The sequence below is a fragment of the Ambystoma mexicanum genome, chromosome 14, assembly GCF_040938575.1.
Source record: "Ambystoma mexicanum isolate Mex_15411 chromosome 14, UKY_AmexF1_1, whole genome shotgun sequence".
Lineage (NCBI taxonomy): Eukaryota > Metazoa > Chordata > Amphibia > Caudata > Ambystomatidae > Ambystoma > Ambystoma mexicanum.
The window spans coordinates 155,605,875-155,630,257 of record NC_090940.1 but is presented as its reverse complement, the minus strand read 5'-3'; positions in this window follow the sequence as shown (position 1 = coordinate 155,630,257).

Below are 24,383 nucleotides of genomic sequence, written 5' to 3'. Positions count from 1 at the left end.
CGCATTGTGATGATTTACCAGGTATCGTCATTTCTCCCCAGGGGAGCCCTTTCCCATGAGGCTAGGGAGGTGAGGAAGTTACCCAATAGTCCCCCTTGGGTGATTTAATGTGGGAGGATCTCATGATGAGGGACTTCCCTCCTGGGGACAAGGATGACCACCTGAGGTACAGCTTGTTAAATGTCATACCCCAACATCCCCTAGGCCTCCCTCTATTCCAAATCACTGCCTTGAGAGTAGACCAATGTATTACTGTAATACTGCCAAGACAGAAAGTACCAGGACGAAAGCACAGGAGACATGAAGATTAAGGACTGTGCAAGTACTGGTACAAGGTGGCCTTGCAGAGGCATAAAGATCAAGCTGGCAAAAGGAACAAAGGACTTTAACAATCCACCAGGGAGGGACTGGCAACAATGTATAAGAAGAGACAAAGGACTAACTAAGAAGTCAAGCCCAGCCGGGAAAGGCAGCAGGTATGGAAACTGTCCAGCAAAGGATTTTGAATCTTGATGGCAAACCAGAAGAAGAGAATAGTAGAAAACACTGGCTAGCCGCTGAGGGAGTTCTCTGTGGGTTCTGCTGCAGTGGCCCCAGATATGAGACCGAGAACGGGAACTAAGCTGAATAGTCCGGGAACACGCTGGGTTGCAGTGGCAGTCGCGGAGAGAAGCCCAAAGAGCCGGAGAGATGGACACCAGTCCCAGGAAGCTCCAGTGACATACCAAAGTCCCTTTGAAGGTAGCAGGAGGTATGGGAGAGCCGGAGGGGACACAGAGGTGGGCACGAGATGAATCCAAGCAGTTCACCCTCGGACCAGTAGTAGTGATACAACTATTGGGCCTATCAAGTGTCAACCGTGCATCAAACGTAATCATCCTCGTGTCAGTGGCAGGGAAAAGCCCACTGACCACTAGAGAAGGTTTGGAGACCCTAGTATCAGTGTACCAAGTATCAGTGGCACGGAGCGAGGGAGAGCCAGGAATCGCCAGAGAGACGCGGCCAGTGTGCCGGAAAAAAGCACAGTGGTGAAACCATCTGTAGACCCGGTGGCGGTGCAGGAGTGCCAGAGAAGCAGAGCGTCCACGGAGATGGTGCCTCAGCGAGGAAGGGGCCAGCTGACATTCCAGGGCTGGCAAGCCCACTTCAGCAGCTGAAAACCACACTGCCGGATGAGAGACAGTGGAAATGGGAAGCTTCTGGTGATACAGGGCCGGCCACCAGGAGGGTTTGGTGCGGCATGTGCAGGAGGCAGCGAGAGTGCAGGGGGGGAATCCAGTCCACGAGAAGGCTCAACTTCAACCCAAGGCCCCTGAACTCTTTGACTCTTTGCTGTGAGGAGCTGCTGGAGGGGCAAAGGGAACTGGGACAAGATCCTTCCTGATAACTGCATTGATCATCCATCGGGACGGGTGCAATGCTGAGAAGATGGGATGTAGGTCGGACTGAGTTGGAGCGGGGCGACCAGGGCTGAGGGCATCCTTACATACTCTAGCATATGCCCCCTGTGCTTTCATTGCCGGGCTTTGGTTTATATGGGACGATAGATGCTTTAAATTGGGGGGGAGGGTTAGGGAGGCAGGATTCATTCGGGAAATGGGTTCCTGTTCTTGATGTTGGTTGTTCATTGGCAGAGCACACAAAATGGTAAGGTCTCCCAGAGTCGCAGTGCAATGAAACTTATCAGAGTAATTAGGATTCCACACCATAGACACACGAGATCTCAGGGGGCAGATGAGGGGTTGAGCAAAGAAGAAAACTGAAATGCCTCACATGGAACATTAATGGCCTGAATGTCAAAATAAAAAGGGGGCTAGCGTCACGGTACTTGGGAAGACACAGAATAGACATAGCCCTACGACAGGCGACACACCTGATGGACACTTATTTCGGTTTTCTAGGCCGGGGTCAATACACACATGTTGCACATGCGGGGGCTACGGGAGCTCGAGAGGGGTTGCTGTAATTATCAGATGCATCATCCCCTTTGAACTGAAGGTATTTAAGAGGGACCTGCTAGAGCGATTTGTGATAGTCATGTGTGATCTGCGGGGGGAGAGCATCGCAATTGTGAGTGTGAATGCACCCTCACCTCTGAAGGCATACTTCAAGACAGAAATACATGGACTGCTGGCTCAACATGGGGCTGATATTACGATAGTGGATGGTGACATTTGCAATGTCATGTGCAAAGGACAAGGCAGATCTGAGCAGGGGGAAGGGCCTCTCTAAACACAAACACGATGAGAACTTTGCTAGCTACCTTCGGGGAAGTGGTTGGACTGGTAGATGTCTGGTGGGATATGCGCCCGACGGATAGTGGTTTCTCGTTCTACTCCGGGGTGCACAATACACTTTTCCGCATAGATTATTTATTTCTCCCATGTACAGGGGCTGGAAGGGTCACTGAAGCGGAGTACCTGCCACAGGTAATATCGGACCATGCCCAGTCAACCATTAAAATAACTGCAAAGGAGTTAAAAGGACAAAGGTAGTGGAGGCTAAATGCTTATTTTTTGGGAAGTGAGGATATACTGAAGGGCTGCAAGAAGGAACAGATGAGATTTTTGAGCTTTTTTCTTTAGCTAAACGCTTGCTCAGTGGAAGGAAAGGCCACCCTGTGTGAGGCATCCAAAATGGTCCTATGGGCGAGGGCCTTGTTAGAGATCAGCAAGCATCGAAAGAACAGGTGTGCTGCGACTGTAGATTTAGAAAAAGCAATCAAAAAGAAAGAGGACTACTGCAGGCCACCCAGCGATTTAAAGAGGTGGTGGCTGATGAAGCCAAATAAGTGCACTGGGCCAGCAAAGCCAGAGTCTATGAGACAGGGGAAAAGGTCGGGAGACTATTGGCCTGGCTAGAGAAGCGAGAGGCAGGTTCCAGATGGATAAGAGGGATAGAGCCTACGAGCACTGGGACAGTTACCATAAAAATGTTTGCCCACCACACGGGACCCAAACAAAGAGAGTCACCCTAGGTGTCTGAGGAAACTGCATTTGTTTCCCTCATCATAGTCTCATGTAGTGTACGAATCTCCTCTATGGTGCTGCGTACAGTCACAGGGCTGCCTCCTTTTGTTGCCCTGCTGTCTTGCCCCGGCCGCCTCGAGTTCATCGGAATGGGTGTCAAGAGTCTCTGCACCTCGACCCTGACCTGGTCTGGGCATAGAGGATACGGATTAGCAGGTACGCTCTCGGTTCGCTTGGTGTAGCGCCGGCATGGAGTGTTTGCTTTTTCCTTCATCCTATTTCATTGCAGTGTTGTCTGCTAGAGAAGTCTCTCTTGTTTTTGCCTTTTTTAAAACAACATTCTGCATTAGTAATGTCTGCCAGTCCCACTCGATCTCTACTCACTTCCCCGGCTACTTCGTCGCCTCATACAAGGGATCGACTGTCCAAAGTTCTCACATTAAGTATATGCAAGAGGCAGGGTATTCGTGCTAAGCACACCGAGACACTTTCTGACCCCACGGGGTCGCCTACCAAGCTCTTTGTAACTCTCATAAAAGATCAAGAGCAGGGTCAATCTCTAACAAGCTCAGTTATTAAGACCCAAGAAAAAAACAAAATGCCTTACAGCTCATGTGGCTTTACATTGCGTGGATTTGTGGACTCCCATATCCCTGGTAAGTTCCTCCAAGGCAGAGGGGGGGGTGCAAAATCTAGCGATGTTCCTCCTTTTAACTCTATAAGCAGAGAGGGGCTATTGACGTTCTCCCCTATGTCAACTCCCCTACGGATGGAAGGCAAAATCTAACTATGATGCCCCACAAAGCTCTCTGGTAGCCACAGAGTAACATTACTTCCGAGCCCTGGAGGGATTGGAAGGTCACCCTTATCAACGAGCTGAACAATTGTGCTACTGCCGTGGACTTTGATGCTTGGCTTGTATCCCCAGACATTTCTGCCGAGAAATATCATGACCTTGTCCTTGAAAGAAGGGCTCATATAGTCCAGGCTCTAACCGTGAGCCCCCTGTCTATCAACAAAGTGAACTGCTCCTCTCAAACAGACTGGCTGTTACACTAAGTTGACATTCATGTGCACACCCCCAGGGTGGATGGTGTTAGTCCCACCCCGAGATCACGTTACCCATGAAGGAAGTACCTTTACCGTCTGCCCACCCAGATAGTAAGCAACCACAGAATTACTGCTCTGTTGCCCATGAGAACGTCCCTCCGGATGGTCCTTGTGAATCCATGAATTATAAATTGCCTAATTTACAGAGTTTTCGTTCAAGAAAAGCTAAGATGTCAATTCCCAAAGATGCCTCTATCAAAGCTCTGGTTTTTGACCACTGTAATTTCATCATCACGAATGTCATGAAACCTGCTCAGAGAGAAGCAAGAGATCCTCTGCGAAATAAAGTCCTTGCATGGCTTCGGTTGTTCGCTGCTCGCACTTGAAGTTCCTGCGTGGGATTGAACTGGATGACTGTTGTGCCCAGGGGAACAGGGACTGCATACTGGTTGGGTGTGGAGTCACTACTTTGCCTCTCCACTTGAGACAGTTAAATACTTGCCATGGGGCTCTTCAAACCTCAGAATGCTAATTTGAGCCGTACTTATCCTTTGTAAACCTTTGGGTTGATGGGTCGAATCTAGTCCATTCTACTGTGCCTTTTGCTTCTGCATTCAATGGTTGTTGTTAGGTATGTTGTACATTTGTGAACCATGTTTTTTGTAGCACTTTGAGGCCTATGGGCAAAAAGCGCTTTATAAGAACTTGAAATAAATAAATAAATTGCCTCTGTCAACGTTCCATTAGTGACGCATTATTATTCTGGTATTATTCTGCAGTCTTGTTACTCCATTCTGTATTAGTTGGGGGTGAGGCTGCTTTTGGAGAGTCCAGCAAAGAGAGCATTTCCCTAGTCCATTTTGGATGGAACTAGGGCTTGGACTGCCGTGCGGAGGTTGTTAGGGGAAGGATGTATTTTATCTTGTATTGGAGGTGTACTTTTGCATGTTTTGGTATTGGCTGCAATATAGTGTGTGAAGGATAGGTGGGTGTTGATGGTGAAAACTATTGTTATTTTAATGCTTTTTATTGCCATTTCAAATAAACATTACCCTGGTGGGAATTACTGCCATTTCGACGCCAGGACAACAAGACATAACATAAATACATACATAAAAACAGCATATCTATACCTTTAGCCCAAAAGAGATGATGGGCCTCATTACGAGTCCGGCGGTAACCCCGGCGGTAAAACCACCTGGTTACCGCCGGACTCGTATTACCATTCCGCCTCCGTGACTCCCGGAATTACCAGGGCATTACAGCCCCGTTGTCCCGGGAGTCACGGAGGCGGAATGGTGTTAATCCCCATTCCCATTGAGTCCCACAGGACTCAATGGGAATGGGGAAGTGGAAACACTGGCGCCATCTCGTGATGCTGCTGGTGTTTCTACGTCCGCCTGCAGGGGTCGGGATCGGGCGGTCCGGAATTAACAGTGGCGGCGGTTTTACCGCCACTGTTAATTCCGGACCGCCCGACCCGTAATGCGGCCCGATATCTTATAGAGATAAGAATTTCCAATTAAACCCTGTCTCTGGGAATGCTCATTCTTGTATTCTTAACTCCCACCCTGGCCCAAAAATCTCAAGAAATTACCTAACCCAGGAGTAACAGCTAAGTAAGAAGATATGTCAATACCCAAGTCCGGGTCAGCGTTCAAGGCGGCATATCAGCAGAAGGAAAGAACAGCAATTGCATAAGTGAGTTTCAAGCTAAAATATTCACATTCTCATTTTGTGTACCCTTATATATATTCCTGTACCATATATTAGTTTCCGCCATAGACGATAATTTAAGATCAGCCCACCAAACCCCGAATTGTGGACCAAAGGGTTCTTTCCAGATCATGGGAATCCTACAATTCATCAAAATACAGGCAAAATCCAGCAGCTTGGCTACATGTTTGTTAGTTTTTGGCCATTGGTTTATACCCAGTAGACAGGCTTCAGGTGACCATTTAAACCTGGTGATTCTCACAGTTTTCATTTCCCACTGAATGTTACCCCACAATTGTCTCATCACAGAGCAAGACCAACACATGTGCATCAAATCAGCCCCAGAAGCAGGGGGATGCCAATTGGGAGAATCTAGCTACTCAATATACTGTTGTACTCTGCCATTTTAAGACTGTGCGCTCAAAGATCATAGTGTTCTACCCTGCCATTTTATGATTGTGCACTCAAAGATTATAGTGTTGTACCCTGCCATCCTAAGATTGTGTGCTCAAAGATTATAGTGCTGTTCTCTGCCATTTTAAGATTGTGCGCTCAAATATCATAGTGTTGTACTCTGCCATTTTGAGATTGTGTGCTCCAAGATCATAGTGTTGTACTCTGTCATTTTAAGATTGTGCGCTCAAAGATTACTGTGTTGTATCTGCCTCCTTAAGACTCTCTCACATCTAGATTGCGTTCTCAAAGATTAGTGTGCTGAAAAGTTTACTGTGTTGTATTCTACCTCTTAAGACTGTTCCACATCTAGATAGAGCGCTGAAAAGTTTACTGTATTGTATTCTACCTCTTAAGATGGTTCCACATCTAGATGGTGCGCTGAAAAGTTTACATAGTTGTATTCTACCTCTTAAGACTTAGTCACATCTTGATCGTGCACTCAACGATTACTGTGTTGTATTCTGCCTCTTTAGACTGTGACACATCTAGATATTGTGCCCAAGAGTTATTGGGCTGCATACCACTCTCTTGAACTATCGAATCTAGACAGTGCACTGAAGAGTTTACTGTGTTGTACTCTGCCTCATAAGAGTTGTATTCTACCTCTTAATATTGTGTCACATCTAGACACAAAGATTACTGTGTTGTATCTGCCTCCTTAAGACTCTCTCACATCTAGATTGCATGATCAAAGATTAGTGCGCTGAAAGATTACTGTGTTGTACTCTGCCTCTTATGACTATGTCACATCTAGATAGTGCGCTGAAAAGTTTACTGAGTTGTATTCTAACTCTTAAGACGGCGTCACATCAAGATATTGTGCCCAAGAGATATTGTGCTGCATACCACTATCTTAGCCTATCAAATCTAGACAGTGCCCTGAAGAGTTTACTGTGTTGTACTCTGCCTCATAAGAGTTGTATTCTACCTCTTAAGATTGTGTCAGATCTAGATAGTGCGCTCAAAGATTACTGTGTTGTAGTCTGCCTCTTAAGACTGTCACACCTAGATAGTGCGCTCAAAGATTACTGAGTTGTATTCTACCTCTTAAAACTGAGTCACATCTAGATAGTGGGCCGAATGTTTACTGTGTTGTACTCGCCCTCTTAAGTCTGTCACATCTAGACAGTATGCTGAAAAGTTTACTGAGTAGTATTCTACCTCTTAAAACTGTGTCACATCTAGATAGTGCATTCAAAGATTACCGAAAATATTAATGAGTAGTATTCTACTGCTTTGCACTGTGTCACATCTAGATAGTGGGGTCAACGATTACTGTGTTGTACTTTGCCTCTTAAGACTGTATCACATATAGATATTGTGCCCAAGTGATATTGTGTTGCATTCCACCATCTTAGCCTATCTCAAATCTAGATAGTGCACTGAAAGGTTACTGTGTTGTCTTCTATCTCGTAAGACTGTCCGATCTAGATGGAGACCCCGTCTCGCAAGTACCTCTCACACCCGTCCGGATCCCTAGAAACCCCTGCTCCAATCCTCCCGCCCTCACTCAGTCCCCACAGCTCACCACCCACACTCTAGCACCCTCCATCTCGAGCCCCCTCATCATTCCTTCCTTGGGCACATCCATAGAAATCCCCCCACCCACCACCTTTCAGCATAATGCCACTCGTCCAATCTCCTACCACCACCCTGCATCCAACTCTAAAATCAGAGCTGCACTCTGGCACGCCAACCACCTCCCTCCTCAGAAGCCCACTCCACCCTCCCCTTCCCACCCAAACTCATTGCTTCCCACCCTCCTTCTGACCACTACTGAGAAATCCCCAATACACCACGCCACAACACCCCACGCCCTATCAAACTCCCAAGCCCGAGGAGCCCACTGGCGCTCCTAACAGCTCAAACCCTCACCTTCTTCCACCCCTTCCTTTCAACCTCCAACAATCATCCCTCCCTTCCGTTCGCCCACCCATACCTCGGAGTCCCTCTGCCCTAACCTATCACAGAACTGCCCACCCTCCAACCCACATCCCCCTCCCTTCCCCGCCCATCCCCTTATCCCCCCCTCGACACCAGCCAACAGCCCCTCTCTCACCCCTACTGCACAGAAACCCTTGAAAAGAAGGAAACGAGCCTGGTCCCCCTCCATGACTGTCTACTCCTCACCACTTCTACCTCTACCAGGCCTCCCACTCTCTCCCTCTGCATCCCCATTACACTCCCCCCTGCCCTCGCCCTGCTTCCACCCCCTCTCGACTTCTCTCCCTGCACACCCGACTTCCCCATTCCCTCGAGACTCTCCCCCCAAACCGCCCCTCGCCCACTGACCATCTGTCCACTCGCCCACCACGCCTCAACTCTACCCACACCCTTCACATATCCTCCTCCGCCTGCCTATTTTTCCCAGCCTCCACCGACTTGCCCACTCCCTCCGTCACCCAGAGTCCGCTTACATCCTACCTCCCCACTACCACCCTCTCCCTGCCTCATCGACCTTGAGCGCCCCTCCCTGCCCCACCACTATCCCCCAAGCACCTCCTACTCACACCTCAACACCTTCCATGACCACACCCCACTCCGAAGTCAAGTTCATCCTTTTTAAGGCCCGCTCTGTAGTGAAAAACAGACACAACATCTTCGAACCTCCTCTCCTCTGACAAACCTTTCCTAGTCTTTATCACTGAAACCTGGTTCTCCGATGACTATGCTCCTGTTGCACATGAGACATTCCCCCGGCTACTCACTCGTTCCGCTCACCAGACCCTCAAGAGGAGTCGGCGTGGCAGTCCTCTTTAAATCTCACTTCTCTGTCCCACTGGCTGATTCTCAAACATTCATTCCATCATGCGAATCCCTCCTTGTTAAACTCTCACTAACTCTGACTTTCTCCCACAGCTTCCGAATCATTTACAGACCTCCTGGTTACGACAGACATTTCACAACCAATCTCTGTGACTCTGTAGCCAGCATTCAAGAAAATCACCCCTCCCTGACTCTCCTAGGAGACTTCAATGTCTGGTTGGACATTCCCACTAAACCCATGACCCACTTACTGGTTGACAGTCCTGATGCGCTCAACCTCTCCCTTCATATGAACAGTCCAACCCACTCAAAAGGGCACAGCCTAGATGCTATCTTCAGCTCCCATGACCTGATACATCTAGCCCCCCCTACCAGTCATCTGGTGCGACCACTTTGTCGTTCCTTTCTCCATCATCTCCCCTGCCACTCTGCCTACCCCCTTCCCACCTCCCCCTTTCACCGCAAATTCTGAAACGTAGTAAAGATTGTTCCTGACCTAGCCGAAGCCCTTCTTCTTAGACCCCCCACCACTGCCCCTCCTGACAGATCCCTAACAATCGGCTCCTTTGACTCATGGCTCAATGATTCACTAATTCCCCTCACCCCTTCGAGCCACTCTTCCTCACGAATCGGACCATTTCCCAAATGGTTCACTCCCGAACTGAGGAATGTCAAAAAACTAAATAAATTGCTGGAACGCAAATGGCATGCAGAAAAAAACAGTCTCAGCAGTTCCACTTTCGCCTTGCACCATCGCAACTGCAAAGCGGAAATCTGAAAAGCCAAAAAAGCCTACTACAACAATCAGATTCTCAACTGTGGAAACTGCAGCAAAGAACTCCAGAACTCCACAGAATCATATCTGAATTTGTCAAACCCACTTGCACCTACTCCCAACTGCCCCATCACAATTGCTCCGTGACTCTCTCTCCATCCACTTCTACACCACCGCTCTTGACAGGACGACATCCCTCAACAACAAACTGTCCCTCCTTTCCCACACTCAACTACCGACCAATCCAACAAACCCCCACCACCCCCGCCGCCCCAACCCCCACCTTACCCACCTTTGACTCCTTCAGACCGATCTTCAAAGAAGAATTTCTTGACCTTCTGTCTGCTAACAAACCATCTGGCTCCCCCCTAGACCCCTGCCCCACCTCAGTCCTCAAAGAAATATCCTCGTCCACCTACGCAGGAGAGCATGCAAGAACCATTATAAATGACTTCCTCAGCTCTGGAATCTTTCCTGATGCCTTCACAATTCCACATGACTCCCTTTGTTAAACCAGAAACGACCCTATAGTATGTATAGTAGTATATTATGTTGCCCAGAAACCAATCGCATCACGTGACAAACATCGCAATCGCAGAATCGTCAATGTAACCAGAGAGCGTCCATTTTGAGAAATGTCAGCAATTAGCTTTTTTTTCTGTAAGAACACTTTGCAAAATGTATTCTATGCTTCGAACTCACACATGGTGCAAGGGCATGGCCTGAATGCTGAAAGACTAACACAGACAGGAATGTCAAACGATACAGAAATACATTGTTTTTCTCCCTCACTTAGTCCTTGAAGGCGAGCAGAAGCCGCATCTAATCCGCAGACCAGGTGCCGGCCTGTCTTGCAAACACTGTAGTAAAAGGCAGTTAAAGCATAAATTATATTCTTTTAGCGGTACTCCTTTGCGGAGATTGGTATTTTCTTCTTCAGAACTGTCTGACCCTTAGTTTCATGAATCGAAACACATAGATAACGTGCTAAGGAATGTTTCTCTCCTACGAACATGATTTCCTTGCTGAACTAAGAGCTTTATATTCCCCATAACAGAAAGCTGTCTCTGCTACTATTGCTAGAATAACTATATTTAGAATGAATAAGAGACTTGTCATAACGTGTCATAATTGTCATGATTGTCAATAACCGAACCCTAGCGTGAACGATACATTTGTGGGCGGATTGATTTGCCTTCAAAAGATTGCATGTTATGTATATATATTGTTGCTTGAGCATTGCTCGCTCTCTTGCGTCTCACGAGGTCTGGGAACACACGTTGCGAGACGTAGAGACCCAGTCGGCCGACTGAGAATACTTTAAAATAAACCGGACTTGTTTGGAAATCGAACCTCGTGTCTGTCGTGTCACTAGAATATATGGTTATTGTGCCTTAGTTTCCATATGTGGTCTTTATGGCCTAGCAAATATGGCGCCCGAATAGGGACCCTCCCCCTTTTGCTCCATTGTATACGTTGAGTTTGAAGAAGGCAAAAACGAGTCGAGGACGAAGCTGTCGAGCCGGGATCGAAAGGTGTTCGGGGCGCCCCTGTAGAAGTGATGAGAGACTCCTTTGCAGATCTGTACATAGCTGATCCCTGATCGACGAGCAGCGCCCAGAGAGCATCGAGGCGAGGGTCCTGGAACGAGGCAGATTGAGCCAGACATGAAGTCACGATGATTCTTGGTTGCGTCTGTATACGGACGAATTGCGTCCTGAGTGACGAATTGATTGATCAGGTGAGTCGTGCCCCGATTCTTAAACGTCCTGATATTGGTCGAGAGTTGCTCTTGCAAGATCAAACGCCCAGGGTAAGAGAAGGGTAAGGATTAACCATGCCTGGGAAATTGTCTTCCTGCTTAGTGTGATTTTTCCACTGCCGTAGACAATCTTTGGAAACTGACCAGGACGCACCACCCACAGGGTCGCCAGCATATGAAATGTATGTAAAATACGGTCTAGGGGCAATGGTGTTTGATGCGATTTGGCATAGGCATACCAGACATGTATCATACCTACAGTGGCCTGATGATGGGAGTTTTGAATTAGCGTGTATAGAACACCTAGAATCAGTATTGCTAAACAAGAAGGCCAGAACAGCAGTGTTCGACGTCGTGAGAGACTGGAGGAAGGAAGCTATCTCTGTTTGAGAAGTAGAGAGAAACACGCACGCAGACATGAAACGAATGCAGAGAAAGCGCTAGAGCATGATCAGCATCAACAGGCAGGGGCCTTAGGAATATGCACAGGGCTTTCCAATTAAGTGTACAGAAAATATATCCGCAGCAAGATTTGCATACATTAGATGAGCTAATAAACAGAATATTGAATGAGCAAAAAAACAAACATCAAAGTACTGACCCAGTAGTTGCGCCTCCTCCTTATGTACCTCCCATTCCCGTTACTCCATCTGCACCATCTCCCCCTGTGCTTGTGACATAATTTCCTCCACCGCCTTTAGAGCATGAGTTAGCCGCTTTAGTAGGCAGTTCTACAGAAATGGGGCCTGCGCAAGGAAGCACTAGAGTGACTCGTAGTACGGTTATCAAAGACAGGAAAGAAGAGCTGAGAGATTTGGCAGAAACATATGTTGAAGGTGACGATGAAGCAGCTGTGCAAAGTTCCATATCTGATCATAGAGGCCTTCGTGAACAGCAGGTATTGTTAGAATGCATGGGGAATTATCTTGTGAAAATATGGAGTGATTCAGGTGACTGACACATTGGCACCTGAAGGGTTGCGTGATTTGGTTGTTCTTTCTCATTTGCGAGATAATGCGACGAAAGTACGAGAACATGTAGGCCGAATATTTTTGTTTAAGCACGAGCTTGATCGATTGCATAGAGAATTAAGGAAGAAAGATAAACCGCATATGTCATTTGTCCAGCAACGTTGTTTTCCACGGTTGAAACCTGTTAGTGAAGAGATGAGAATTTGTACGCGAGATGCGCTTAGATGGATTACAGGTGCCACCATTTCCCCAATGGAAGTACATGACACGTTTAGTCAGTATGCACCAGAAATACAGAGAAATGTATTACAGGTTATGGTACAGTATTTGCAAGATGAATGTATGAAGAATAAGACATGTTGTCCCGCTGATTTAATGACGATTTACAAAAGAGCATTTTTGCCTGAGACTTGAACGACTGCTTTTTCTCTTGATTTAGCTTTGTGGCTTAATACACGAACAAATGTAGAAACACTTAGTTTGCAATTACCCATGAGGGAGGTGCCTCCCACGTTTGTCCCGAAAGTAGAAGTCGCTACCACTAAAACCACTCCAGCGCAAACGATAGAAGCCCATTATACTGCACAGTTTGTACATGTCTCTTTTTCTAGGCAAGAGGTAAATAATATCAGGCAAACGATCCCTGATATTAGGAAAAACCTGTCAGGATTCTATAAAGAAATTGAATCTGTTTTGAATTCATCTGTTTTTACATTGAGTGACATTGATTTATTGTTTCCCGTGATTCTTCCTATAGATATATGGAAACAGGTTAGAAATATAAATGACGTGTCGATATTAGGTGAAACATGGGAGAATTTGATTAGAATTGATGGTGAGAGAAAGGCTGGAGAAAAACCGCGCAAGTTATGTTGGCTTTACCATCGCGAATAGTAGAGAAATTGAAAACTTTGGTACCCGAAAAGAGAATAGTTTAGGATAAAGTGACTGCTTGTTTACAGGGCAAAGATGAAGGAGCAACAGATTATTTTAATCGATATGAAGAAGTATTTGCAGATTTTAGTGGTGAAGACTTGAGTACTGAACCCGGGAAGAGATTGTTTGTTGATATGTTTGTGCGAGGGTTGTTACCGAAAATTCAAAATTTAATAATGACATCTGAAAGTACATGGCAAGCAAAAACACAAAGTGAAGTATTACACATGGCCCAGTATTATGAAAATAGAGTAAATGCAGAGGACAAAGAAATAAGGGACAAAGGGAATTTGAAAACAAGAGTATTATTGCAGCAAGTAGCAAACAATATTAGAGGTGGCGGGAACGCACCATCCAGAGTCTAATATCCAGAGTCCAATTTTCCAACATGCAAGGTGGTCCAATAGGGATTAATCAATGTGCCTATTGTAGACAAGAAGGACATTGGCGAGCACAGTGCCCGCAGATACAGAATCAAAATGGGACTTTCCCAAGAAGACAGAATAGAGGTCGCCCGGGAACACAAGGACAGAATAGAAACCGAAGAGCGCCACAATTTCAGAATAACCAGGGGAATTAGAATCAGAATCAGAACCAGAACCAACAGAAAACAGCACAAGTGATGGAAATATTTTTGACAATCAGTCCAATGCATATTACACTGCCAACTTTACATCTGACGATGTATTGTTTTACTAGGACAGCCCAAGAGAGGGGTTGGAACCATTATCTATTCCCGTAGACCAGAAAGGGTCCTACGTAGAAATGAAGGTTGGGAAAAGGGAACACATTTTTCTAGTGGACACAGGTGCACAAAAATGTTCAATTGACCATCAGCAGGTTCCAGACATACCACTGTCAGGGCATAACAATGTCTCAGAAGGGTTCTCAGGTACACCAGTAATTAGTCCAGTGTCACAATCAGTGCCTATAACACTAGGTCCATTCACTGAATCTTGGCCATTTCTTTTGATGAAAAATTGTGGTGAAAATTTGTTGGGATTATATTTATTGAAGAAATTGAATGCCGTTATTTATTGTTCCCCTGATGGAGTGTATTTGACGATATTGCCACAAAAGACTCCTGTATCACAATTTTTTATCTAAGCCATTACCGACTGAATTGAGTAAAGTACCAGCTTGCATATGGGCAGTGAACGACAAAGATGTTGGTTGTTTAAAAGTAGAGCCAGTGAAAATAGTTTTGAAAGAAGGAATTACATTGCCGCGTATTCCGCAATATAAAATTTCGGCCGAAGGAGTGAAGGCATTGAAATGTATTGTGTCGGATTTGATTAAAAGAAAAGTAATTGAAGAAATTTCTGGTAGCACTTGCAATAGTCCAATCCTTCCGGTTTACAAGAAAGGAGATAATGACATACCGTACCGTCTCATAATTGATTTGCACGGAGTGAATAAAGTTGTTGATCCGCAATTTCCACTAGTCCCGGATGTGACTACAATTTTGACTATGATTCCAGCATCTGCATCATACTTTAGTGTTGTAGATTTGAAGAATGCGTTTTTCAGTATTCCAGTACATCCAGATAGGAGATATTTATTTGTTTTTACTCTAGGAGGACGTTCATTTACATTCACACGAATTCCACAGGGCTACACTGAGAGTCTGAGTATTTCCAGTAGAGCATTAAAGGAACAACTAGATATGCTAGAACTACCAGCAGGTTGCGTTTTGTTACAATATATAGACGATTTATTGATAGCAGCAGACACAGAAGAAATTTGTAAAGAAAGTACAGTTGCGCTATTGACATATTTAGCAGCACATGGAAATAAAGCTTCGCTAAAGAAATTCCAATATTGTCGAAAGGAAGTGACCTACTTCTGTTACCTCCTTTCGAAGGAGGGAAGAAGATTGACACCAGAAAGAATAGAAAGCATCTCTGATATGCCTATTCCAAAGACGCAGAAAGAAGTCAGGGCTTTAATTGGCATGGCTTCTTATTGTAGGCAGTGGATCGCTAATTTCTCTATGATTGTGAAACCGATAGTGGCATTGACAAGGAAAGATGTTACCTTACCTTTGCCATGGAACATGGAATGTCAAGAAGCATTTGACCTGCTCAAAGCTGCATTATGTTCAGCTCCAGTTTTGGGCACTCCAAATTATGACAAGAGTTTAAAGTTATTTATGCATGGAAACAATGGTTGTGCTTTGGCTGTTTTGACTCAGGAACAAGGAGGGAGAAATATACCATGCAGCTACTTCTCTTCCACATTGGATCCTGTTGCATGTGCTTTGCCGCGCTGCTTGTGAGCTGTTGCTGCAGCCGCCGCGTCAGTGAAACAAACCGAGGGTAAGGTTTTAGGTCACGTTTTAACCGTCATGGTGCCCCATTCAGTGGACGTTCTTTTAAATAGAATGCAGACGAAACACCTTTCATAAGCCAGATTAACAAGGTATGAAATTGTTCTATTTGCACCACATATCCAAATTATGAGGTGTTGATCTTTAAATCCGGCCTAGTTAATGCCCCCTCCCAATGACAAAGGGGTGAAAAAGAATTCCCCCATGATTGTTTGATGGTTACTGAACAAGAGACAAAAGGAAGAATTGATCTAACTGATACCCCACAGAAAGAGCTAGATGGAGAACTGGTTTGTGACGGTTCTTGTTTTAAATTACCCGATGGTACATCAACCGCTGCATATGCCATCACTACACTGAAAAGTATTGTAGAATAAATAAACAGTATTGTAGAATGTAAAATAAACCAGACTTGTTTGGAAATCGAACCTCGTGTCTGTCGTGTCACTAGAGTATATGGTTATTGTGCCTTAGTTTCCATATGCGGTCTTTATGGCCTAGCACCTTGTCCCCAAAAACTACAGACCCATCTCGAACACCAAATTCCTTGCAAAACTCATCGACCGAACAACATACTCCCAACTAAACGCATTTGTTGAATCCAACAACCTCCTTGACCCAACACAATCAGGCTTCAGACCGCGACATGGAACCGAAACCACTCTGGCCTCAATCTGGGACGATCTTAAGATCACTGCAGACACTGCAGGATGTGCTGCCCTAATTCTCCTCGCCCTGTCTGCAAACTTCAACACGTTTAACCACTCAATCCTCCTCAACCGTCTCCACTCCCTTGCAATCCGTGGAACCGCTCTCAAATGGATGGCCTCCTTCCTCAACAACAGGAAACAAATAACCCTCCTCTCCCCTTTTGTCTCAACTACTCACTCAGTTAATACTGGAGTACCGCAAGGTGCATGTCTATCTGCTCTCCTATTCAACCTCTATATGTCCACCCTTCCTGGAATCATCCGCCTGCACAATATCTTGTGCTACAACTACGCTGACGATACCCAAATCATCCTTATAATCCACAACTCAGACTCCAACTTCCAGCCCGACCTCGCAGACTGCCTCCTAGATATCGACCATTGAATGACTATAAACCACCTCCTCTTAAACCCCACTAAAACCGAAATCATGGTGTGCGGTAACACTGAGCTTCTACCTTGTCCATTTCCTTGGCCCCCTTCCATGGGCCAACTCCCTACCCCCTCTGTCACAGTAGAAAAACTTGAGCGCACTATGGACTCTGGCCTAACCCTCTCCCGACAGGTCAACAACGTTCTCTATCATCTCAAAACTCTCAGTCGCATTTTTCCTATCGCTCTTTCCCGAACAGACTTGCCGCAGTTAAGTCTATTGTAATGTTGAGACTGGACTATGCCAACTCCATAGACCTAGGAGTCCCGGCATACCACCTTAATAAACTCCAAAGAGCGCAAAACGCTGCTGCTAAACTGCTCCTCACCCTCGGTCCAAGAGACCACACCTCTGCAGCTCTCAGAACCCTCCACTGGCTCCCAGTCGGACGAAGGGCCACTTTCAAGACCCTGTGCATCACTCATCGTGCAGTGCACAAGACCGTCCTACTATACCTGCAAGATAAGTTAAAACCTTACCTCCCACCCCGGACCCTAAGATCAAGCACTGCCCTCCTTTTAGTGATCCCAACTACTAACTCTGCCAGGAATGGAGGATCCTCTTTCTCAGCATTGGCCCCGACTCTGTGGAACTCGCTTCCACCACACATCCGACACACCCAAGACTATATGACATTCGGCAAATTACTAAAAACATGTCTCTTTCCATAACGCCAACAACAACCTTAAAGATGCGTCTGAACCTCCAACAACCCAACAACTAAATACACAATGAGATTCCCAACCTTGTCTTCAATGAATAAGGCCACTGATTGGCCTATAGAAAACCGTATCCCTGAACACTGAACAATGATGGAATGGATGGAATGTATGTATATAGAATTAATGGATGGAATAGATGGAATGGATGGAGTGGACGCAGTGGATGGAATGGATGGATTGAATTGGATGGATGGAATGGATGGGATGGATGGAATGGATGGATGGAATGGACAGATGGAAGGGATGGATGGAACGGATTGATGGAATCGATGGAAAGGATAAAATGGATGAAATGAATGAAATGGATAGAATGGATGGATGAAATGGACCGATGGAATGGATGGATGGAATGGATGGACGAAATAGATGGATGGATGGAATGGACGATGGAATGGATGGAATAGATGGACACATGTGGTGTGAAAGGATGAAATGGATGGCATGGATGCATGTGAAATTAATGGAATGTATGTATATGGAATTGATAGATGGAATGGATGGAATGTATGTATATGGAATTGATGGATGGACTAGATGCAATGGATGGAGTGGACAGAATGGATGGAAGGAATGGATGAAATAGATAGAATGGAAAAAATGGATAGAATGGATGAAATTAATAAATGGAATGGATGGAATAGATGGATGGAATGGATGCACGCATGTGGAATGAATGGATGGAACGGATGGCATGGATGCATGTGGAATGAATGGATGGGTGGATGGAGTGTGTGTATGGAGTTGATGGATGGAATGGATGGATGGATGAAATGGATGGAATGGAAGTGATGGAAGTGGTCTTGGGTGCTTTAATGATGAATCATCATATCACATCACATCACTATGCCTACTCTCTACTATACACCATCACACAACTAGAACACAGCTATACCGCTGATAAATTCGGCCTAGCTGTTCACATACGAACACTACCCCATGAACACCTCATCACCCTAATAAAACACAACTATCCCATGACATTCCGGCCTAGTTGCTCACATAAGTGTCATTCAGGCCTAATGCAGCCAAACCCAGTCTGGATGCCCACCCACCAGACTGCACACATCCAACTGATATCTTCAACACCACACCTAACGCTAGGGTGCAGCTACCACCCATCAATTACATCGGCTGCACACATAACCGGTGCACCCACGCACCCTATGACACTATCTCTCTCTACTGACCAGAACTGTGGTTCCCGAGGGCGTTCAACCTACCAGCGCTTTGAGATCATAACAATGACATATAGAGCGCTATATAAATGCCAAGTAACATAACATAACATATGGTGTCAAATAGGTTCTACGGAGTACATAGAGTTGGACAAGGCTATGTCGAGTATTCCTATACACCCTTGGTACTGCAATAATACATTACTCAGTCTGTCTCCTCAATGTCTGTTGCTTTCACCCTAAGACCCCGCTATACTATCTTGTCAACAGTGTTCCATATAGTCTACACACACAGTGCCCACCCTATGGTAGATTGTATAGCACTGTAAGTGTCTCGTCAGCCTCCGGTTCGTCAGGTAAACAATACACTCCATATTCCTAAACCACCTCTGCAAATTGCAATAATACCACGTCTCAAAAGATGTCCCCCCAGGTGGCCACTCCCACAGCCTCCCACCACCTTCTCACAGCCTGAAGATCTCCCATATCCCAACACATAGCTGCTGTCAGTGGAATATTAGGGGAGTATGGTTGCCATATCCCCATTATTCCCAAGGTTCTATGCCAGAGTTTCTTTCCCAGCCCCAAAATATATGGGCAGCTCCTTAGCTTCTATCCACAATACATCCTTCAACATAACCAGGATTATAGCCACCTGCATCAGTTCCGTGTTGAGGTGATGTCATCTAATAGCCACCACAAGACAAACTGTACTTGTCCTGCAAGATAGTATAGTTCCAAGTGGGGCAATTTAATACCGCCAACTTCAAGTCTCGCACCATAGTGTTCAGTGTCCTAAAAAAGAAACTAGGTATTGTGACGAATCCTGTGGTGTCGTACCTTCTCCCCGAGGGGGAGACCCTTCTCATGAGGCCACGGAGGTGAGGCCACTACTTGATAGTCCCCCCTGGGGTGGCACTCAGCATGAGGATCTCATGTGGAGGGATTCCCCCTCTGGGATAAAGGGAGGACAAAATGGGAGAATGCAGTATATTAACCCCTTAACCACCACCTCTCATACACCTCCACACTCCACACATACACTTCCCTGTTACCCTCTCCCATATACATGTGTAAAATACATAGTATCAACAATACAGAGACGAGGAAGAGCAGGGATAACTTGACTAAACTCATATGGAAAACCAGTGAGATGAAGAAGAGGCGCAGAGCCATGAAGAAGCCTCCTGAAAACTGGATTGAGCATTCTAGAACCAATGGTTCAACTGGCTTAAAAAAAGAGGAAGGACTGACATGGCTGTCAGACCCTTCATGGAGGCACTGTATGCGCGAGGAGGACGTCCTGCTGGTAAAGAAGGCAGAGCTGCTGATTGGGACGCAAGTTGAGGAACCCAGGCGTCCCTTCCCAGTCCGCAGTGCAGAGGCTGACAGGAGACCGTGAAAGGAGAGAGTCCAAGTGAGAGTCGCTGTCGGACCACGCAGTCCTTGAGAGATGCACAGCCCGTCCCTGAAGAAATGCTGCATCGCAGCGGCAGACAACGCGAAGACAAAAGAAGAAGGAAGAAATCCATCCAAGGTGCCGGAAGGGCCAGTGATCGGCAGAGAGGATCAGGCAACCACCCAGAAGGTGCAGGGGTTGCCGGGATCTTAAATGGGGAAGAGAGAAACCCTGTCACCAGGGTCGAGGACCCATATCAAAACGTATAGGACTAACTTAAGTAATCTGTCTCATGATAGTACCTGGCAGGTTAGTGAACCAGGTCTATCCGCAATAAGATACAGAAAGGAAAGGAAGGTCTGGGACCCACATCTACCAAAGTGTATGGAAAGGCCAGGGGAAGGCAATAATTCCCACTGGCATTGCAAACTGCCTTGTGAAGACTGATAAAGGCCAGAGGAAGGAGGTAATTCACCCTGGCATTGCAAACTGCCTTGTGAGGCATGATAAAGGCCTGTGGAAGGGGGTCATTCCCCCTGGCATTGTGAACTACCATGTTAAGCCTGAGAAAGGCCAGAGGAAGGGATACATTCTCCCTGGCATTGTGAACTTTCAATGTTAAGACTAAGAAAGGCCAGGGGAAGGGAGACATCTCCCCTAGCATTGTGGATTGGCACATTGAGTCTGAGAAAGACCAGAGGAAGGGAGACATTCACCCTGGCGGTAAGAACCATGGGGAGTAAACCTGAAGAAGGTTAGGGGGAGGGAGTTATCCCCCTGACATTGTGAATTGTAAACCTAAGGAAAGCCAGGGGAGGGGAGCCATTCCCCCTGGTAATGTGAATTTGAAGAGATGACCCTGGAGCAAATCAGGGGAAGGAGATATTCCCCCCGACTGTCAAATTAAGCCTGCAGGACCACAGGGGAGGGGGCCATCCCCCTGGTATTGTAAACTGGAAAAGTGACCTTTCTTTTCTATTTTTATGTTTATGGAGAAACCCCACAAGAAAACTACTGGAACTATTGGAACTTTTGTTTTGCACATTGTAGAGAATATATTTTGTCACCAGGGGGTGTACATTAACTATCAGTCGAGAAGAAGGGAATCATTCTTCTGGACCAAGAAGGCCAATCTTATTGTTAGCTTAGTTAAGAGTGTAAGGGACAGAAATAGGTTTTGACACAGGACGGCAGACTATTGATTTATGAACATTCTGTCAGACTCCTTAGTGTTTTGGTTGAGGCAGGGAAACTCCTCTTAGTAATAGGAACAGATAGGTTTTCTCTTTATGTTGTCTCAAATAAAAGCCTTTAGCAATCTCCAGGCCACCTTTGTGTCAGACTAGTACATCTGCACCCTTACAGTATACAGAATGGAACATTCACAAAATAAATGATACAATAAGCGGAGGAGAGTGATCATTCTTGACCAGTACAGCTCGTCCCATCAGCGATAAGGGACAGCTTCTTCCAGGATCCCATTGATCTAGATATGACTGCTAGTGCTTGCATAGTGTTCTGCTCATACGACTCCCACGCGCCATGGCAAATAACAACCCCCAGGTAGTTAAATCGACAAGTAGCCCATCGCAGCCCAAAGTCAGGGAGATGGGTACACTCCTGAGTGGCCAGCTTCCCCTTGGAAAAAGACAGGATTTACTGTGGACAATAGTTATGCCTGAGAGTCTGGCAAAGTTATCAGTACCTCCAGAATATACAGCAAATTATGTTCAGGATTCTGGATATACAAAAGCATATTGACTACATAAAAGGAAATCAGGTGTCTGGAGCCATCTACCATTATACCGGCCATGTCAAATTCCATCTAAGAAACCCCACTCGTAATTCCAGAGCCAGTATAAACAGCATAGGGGACAGCAGGCCCCCCTGTTTCATTACTTTTTTAAGATCCCATGGGCCTCATTACGACCCTGGCGTTAAGGGTTTAACGGCGCCGTAAAAGGTGTCGGCGTCGTTTAACCCTTAACGCCTGATTACGAGTTCCCTTTGCGGGACCCGACCTTAACGCCTGCTTTTAGCAGGCGTTCAAGTAGGGTGCCGCTAAGGAGCCTTGGTGCTAAGTACGGTGCCACAATTTGCGGCACCGTACTAAGCGCCTTCCCCATTCCCATTGAGCCCTATGGGGCAAAAATGGGAATGGGGAAGGGCCCATGGTGAATGGGGAATTACCGCCCCGCCAACCTTGGAATGGGGCGGTAATTCCGCCATTCACCATGGCGGACCCTGGCATGGACCATGGTGCTAATTGCACCATGGTTTAGCGCTGGGGTCGTAATGAGGCCCCATGAGTCAGAAATAACCTTCCCGGTTCTCACTCTAGCCTTAGGCATAGTGTAAATCAGCCCCACCCAGAGTAGGAAACCCTCCCCAATACCAAAGTGTCTGAGAAAAGCATACATCAACTCCCAATGTAGTCAAATGCCTTGACAGCATCCAGTGTGGCCACCACATATTGTTCATCCAGCACCCTACTCCTGTCTATAACATAATTCAGCCTCCTCAAATTTGGCGAAGTGTTCCTGCCTGGCGCAAAATCTATCTGGTCTTTATGTATAAACAAGGTAATTCCCTGCCGCAATCTGCCAGCGAGCACAGCGGTGAGGATCTTGAAATCCTGATTCAGCATAGAGAGAGGCCTATAGAAATTTGCACCGGTGTTGCGGTTAGCCTTGTTTAAGAATAGGCACAGTCAAAGATTCCCATATACTCAGCGGATGTATCCCAATGTCAAATGCCATTTGATTCATCAGTAGTAACTTAGGGGTTACATCCCTACTGTATACTTTGGAGAATTCAGCCTGGAGACCATTACTTCCCAGTGTTTTTCCAGACTGCAGGGAGGAAAACACAACCCGTAATTCCAGCTCTGACAAGGGAGCTTCCAGCAACTCTCTCTGCTCCTGTGCCAGTCTATGTAATGTGATCTGTGACAGTGTATACTCTATGTACTCCAAATCTGGGTTCCCTTCATCTCCATACAATGCCTCATAATACCCCTGGAAAGTCCTATGAATCTCAATCTAAGATTGCCAAAGTTCCCTGCATTCATCCACTATTGAGCAAATAGTAAATCGTGGATTCTCCAAGAGTCATAATCAAGCGTGTGGTCTACCTGTGTTATCGCCTTGCTTGTGAAACTTCTCGATATATGTCTCAAAATCAAATTTGCCCAGTGTCTCCTGAGCGCCAATGCCCAGTCTCACCCGAGTGATCAGACCCATTTCGATAGCGCTGTCCAAAACTGGAGTGTTCTCGATACCATGAATATAAGTTTCAATCCTAGTCAGGTCGGCCAAAAATGTCTCCCGGACACCTCTAGCCATAGAAATCACCCCCACTCTAATCACAACTTTGAAGGACTCACATAATATGTCATAGTTTACCACACTGCCCTTATTCCACTAAAAAATATCCACAATTTTGTCCCCCAAATAGTCCTTAAACAGTATATCAGTTAATGCCTCAGCCCTCAATTTCCATGTTGGGATGGGGTGTGGCCCTCTACATAGCAGCCACGTGGTAATCAGCGGGGCATGATCTGATAATTACCCACACATGTAACTAGTGCTAAAAAACTCAAGCAGGTACTCCACTCCGGTGAACAAATAATCTATCCATGTATAAACCTCGTGAGGGGCCAAGTAATATGAGTATGCCCTACGCTTCGCATTTACAAATATCCAAATATCAAAAGGGCAAAACTGTCGGGCGGTCGTGTACATTTATCATCCAACCTATTCATCACTGGGTCTAAGCTACAGTTAAACCCTCTCACCCCAAATCCACAAACCGTCCCTAAATGGGGCCAATCTGCTATATGAAGAATGGAATAATCCAGAGGCATCATGGTTGGGGGCATAAGTGTTAATTATACACATCTTGGGAGACCGCTAGGAGGCGCTGGGAAATTGGCTGCTTGATCTCCAGCTCCCGCTCTCCCCAACTTCTAAGAGATGAGAAAGCGCAGACCTAGGAGGCCCTGTTGCCTGAAAGAGGGAAGGAACCGTGGCAGAAAGGGTCCTGAACAATCCAGCTCACCCGGGGACAACACGACAACAGAGGAGCTAAACATTGCTTAATCTGCTTCCTGTGTCCCTCGAGCCCTAATCTCCGGCCGAGGAACCGCACTGGACACCAGTGCGGGGGCGGCAGAAAGCAGGCACATAGACTCGCCAAGATACGCTGACACACAC